Source organism: Halyomorpha halys, unplaced genomic scaffold, assembly GCF_000696795.3.
Source record: "Halyomorpha halys isolate HHAL.00 unplaced genomic scaffold, Hhal_1.1 Scaffold1406.1, whole genome shotgun sequence".
NCBI lineage: Eukaryota > Metazoa > Arthropoda > Insecta > Hemiptera > Pentatomidae > Halyomorpha > Halyomorpha halys.
Window position 1 is genome coordinate 99,160 of NW_027116328.1, and position 4,998 is coordinate 104,157.

The window sequence follows — 4,998 nt, forward strand, 5'->3', positions numbered from 1 at the left end:
AAATTGTGGTAGTTTTCAACAGTTAAAATAATTACTCAAGAAACAGTTTTTCCGTACATAATATTGAACCCATGACCCTTCATTGGTTGTTGGAGTACAGCTTTTAATTTTCATTTCAATAGTTAAACATTGAGTTTTTCCTTCAGAAATGGTTATAAAAAAGGAATTAAATTCAATGTTCTAAGATTTATAGGTTTGTAATGCTCATCCCTTTAAGTCTTTAATGATAGAAAAAATACTCTTAGGAGATATTTTGGACAAAACCATTATTATAAAGTTATTAGATCAAAAGCCATTCGAATTTATTCAAATTTCATTAAAAAACTCCTAGGAGATATTTTGGACAAAACCATTAACAACTATAGCTATCACTGTTGCAACTACTGTGATCGTGTAGTCTCACATTTGCTTTAGTGATATTAGGGTTTGCTTGATTGTTTTTATCAACTATGTGCACATTTGAAAGGGTATTTAAATTGCAATGATATATTTAATGAGTTTTTTAATGAAATTTAAATAAATTCAAGTGGCATCTGATCTAATAACTTTATAATAATGGTTTTGTCCAAAATATCTCCTAAGAGTTTATCTTTTCTATGATTGAAGACTTGAAGGGATGAACATAAGGCAAATGTGAGTCTACATGATCACAGTAGTTGCAACAGCTATCACAATAGCATCATTGTGTCACATTATAACAAGGACTGCTAATCCATCATTATGGGGCTTTCAATACTGTACATTTTGTGATGTAGTATAAATAAGGTGTGATACTTTAATTAATTTATTCTTTGATTTATTATGGAAATGACCGTCTGTTTAGCATTTTATATTCTAATTAATGTTGAAGTTTAATCATAAGATGTTGATAAACATGTCATTTAAATACAAAATTTATATTTGATCATTTCATCTTATTCAGATCTGAATAGCTCATTAAGTTTTCTTGTATCTAATCACAAATAAAATTAATTCTAACAAAACACTAGGTACTAAAAATTGCAATAAATTTACAATTAGCTACGACTTATTACAATATACAATTTAAGATAATTTTTCATCAATTTATAAAAAAATTAAAAGTCAAGCCATTTGCTATTGAAATGATATCTTATATTGAGTTGAGATGAAATACTTATTAAAATTATTTTTTTATGTGTTAAAGTTCTTATAAATTTATATTTCTATCATATCATTGACCTGTATTAACGTTTCACAGTATCCTGATAATTTTACTTTGTTAATGTTCTGGAAACTTTCGAATACAAATATCTTGTAAATTTAAAATTTATTTATATTGCTCCTCCAGCATGGGAGGAACCATCTACGAAATATCATTGTTTTATTCACTGATAAAATCTTATAATAACATTTACTCAGTAGTAATGCACTACCAGCATTTAAGTACCATGCGAAAATTAAATGCTATAATTTTGAACATGCTGTTTGGTTATATATCATAGCAAAACAGCTAGTTACAAATATTATAGTAAAAAATCTTATTGTTATTAATGTTCTGTCCATCTTTGTCGAAAAATCATGGAGTCTTGAAAATTATTGGGTACTTTTCATGTTGTGTTTTCACAAGAAGTGATTTCTATATTATTTTAACATTATTTACCACATTAACACATACCTGAACCACAGTCGTAAATTTAGTAATTAGCAAATAACTCAAATTTATATCAAAAGTTTTATTTTATACTTATTTAAAATACATGGAGCTTGATAATATAAGCAGTCAACTGACATCTAGTGGTGTAAATGCGAACTATAAGGAAGATGCTAGTTATAAGTTCTCAATGCAGGTAACAGCACTACCCAGGCTTGTAATCTTTGTTTTAAAAGTATTTAAAACGCTAAATAGTTTGGAATTTATTCAGATAAACTAAATCATAACTGATTTTCCGAAATACATTTTACTGGTGAAATTCGTTTATATCTAACAATAGGTAAGATGATTATTAATTGTTTTAAATAAATACTATGAATTCAACTTTTAACAGTTTAGTGTATAATACTTTAGGTAGTACTTTTCTTAATAAATCATCTCTTCCTTTTGTTATTAAACTTATTATATCTTCTGATTTGATTTAATTTATGAGTATTTTTATCATTTATCTTCTAAGTGATGTGGTAGTAAGTTCATATATATATATATATATATATATATTATTCATATATATTTTTTTTATTTTGAAACTTTATTAATCCTAATACTCTTAGTTTTCATATCCATAAGAATTTGTTTGTAAATTTATGGTCAAATGTTCTCATAACAATTAAGAATATCTTAATAAAATGCAAACATGCACTGGATAGGAGGTACTTTAGGAAGTTTTTCTATGAAACAATGTTATATTTAGTCTAATATAGTAAATACGACTATTGATATTAAAGCAATAATAATCTATATCTGAGTTATAACTTGTAGAAAGATGGGTATTGTAAATACCAATGACCTACAAGGACCTAGTGATGTATTTACAAACCAAAGTTAATTTTGTCAAAAAATTAATAACTTGTACAGTTCGATTGTAAATGTTTTGTTGAATTTTGTATTGATCTATTAACAATTGAAACAAGTTAAAAATGAATTTCAAATTAAAAATAGAAAGTTACTTAGGTTTGATTTAAGATTGATCTATCAACAATTGAAACAAAAAATTAAAAATAAAGAGTTATTTGTTTTTTTCTATCTTTACTGAGCTCAAAAAGTCACATGTTAACACAACTAAAGATAACTATAGATTCAAAAAGGAATTAAAATGTAAGGACAGATGTAATGTTTAAAGAACCCCCTGTAAGTTACTAGAAAAATCAACTACAGAAATTTCCTGGAAACAAAGTGAGAGAAACAGGAAATCTCATGTAAACTACTTAAATAGTGTGAGTTCACACTTCCAAAGTTTGTTTTTAAACAGATCAACAGGTATTGATGTTTTACTTTGAAATTAACTATATTACGAAATCAATAACAATTTGTTAATTTGTAAGTTAGGAATTAAAGTAAATGTTTCATTCTGATAATTCCCATAGATTGAGACCTTATCTAAAAAGTGAGCTAACTAAAAAGTAAGCCTCAAAATCTTGTAAGTCAAGTAAATATAAGGCTCTTATGAAACAGGCATACAACCTAACTTATTAGAGGTTTGTATAAGAATACAATACTAATTTGAAAGATGAACCGGTGGGTGAGATGGATATGATAGAAGTTCTCTGTGAAATCATTCTTGGTTCCTTCCTTGTTCTTCATCCTCTTTTCACTTCCTATGCTTGATTCTGGTATGAATATACTCACTCATGATGAAATTCATTTTAATGCGAAGAAAATCATCTACTCAGCTCTTCTGTTGTTGCACTGTTTTGATTTTGTTTTCTTAAGTTCCAAGTAAGCTGGCTTCTGACTAGCACCAGCCAGGACTTGCCTATAGATGGTAGCAGCTTTTTTTCTCTTCATGGAATGATTAATAAATTATAATTCTGAATTGCTGTTCTTCCCTAAATAGCATGGCCTTTAAATTTAATGATGACAAATGCTCCTTGATGATAAATAGTTTTCTATGAAAAGTTTGACCATACAAGACTTCTTTAAACATCTCTAAAGCTTATTTCAATACCTTGCACCAGTTTCTAAAAAGCTCAATGTTTGAAATTGTTTAAATTGTCTTTCAGAAATCTCTTTCTTTCAGGTCAATAAAAAAATGTCATCATTAAAATAATTTTATTGATTCAAGAGTATCTCTTTATTAATTAATAAAATGTGTCCCCACCCATTCATGTTTTATTAATTTTAATTTTAAAAAAATTGTCACTTCAGGGAGTGTAACAGAATAAAAGGCCTGATTTCACCTAAAAATGAATTACAACAATTATATGGTTGTTGGTATGGTGCTATTTATTGTGGCCAGCCAGTAATATAAATATTAATCCATTGATCTATGAAGTTAAAATTGTAAAATTACAAATGCCGTTATTCTATTGGTAGTGGTGAAGTAGTCTAACAATTAGGTCTCATGTAAAGCACCGAGTATTGCAAGGGCTTACTAAATAGTTTTAACGAAGATGAAAGTGTATCATTCTGAAGGATAATTAATTGAAGCCTAGGTATCAATATTATAACTTAACTTAGTGTATTTTTATATTTCATCTATCAAAGTATCAAAAACATTTAATATTTCATAATTCATTTAAAACACTTTTATTATCATAAGAATAAAAATATTAACTTAAAGCAACGGAAATTCTGACACTTTTTAATTAAAATTAACTTGTCTAAATGTAATTAATACTACTTGTTGTTGATTTTATTCTAAACAATTTACTACTGTACAAACAATTTGTTTAATGATTGTTTACTTGTGCTGATAGTTGTCAAGTTTACAAACTATGTCATTTGTTTGCTGCAACAATATCATATATCAAAATTAATGATTTTTCAAGTGAAGTTTTAAATACTGTATTAATTTTTGTGAAACTACATTAGTAAAAAAACATACACCAGAAGCCTTAAAAGGTCAGAAATAGCAGTTCTAGTTAAAATTTCACTTCATTGTAATTGCCCCTGCGACATTAATTCTAAAATCATTACTTTACAGTAAATGAGAGCTATGTCAAAAATATTAGTACATTTAATTCAGCTTAGCTAAAATTATTGACTATATTTTGAAATAATTCCTGCTAGCAGCTACATTTTGGAATATGTTTCAATTTTGTTTAGTCAAAAAATAAATAGTTCATTCTCTATTATTTATTCTCACTTCAGTCCAATTCCATGAACTTCAAAATATTCATTTTATATTTAATGAGAACATATTTTCTGTGTTTTATCATGCTTTTTAACTAGTTTTTCAGTAAAGTGGCTTAATGTAGGATATAGTTATCAAAATACTTACTGATAAGTAGATTACTTCAACCAAAACTGTGACAGTTTGTTTGTTTGGTTTTTTAGTGGCGCCAAACTTCATTGGTCATCAACGCCATTTATATTTTATTTAA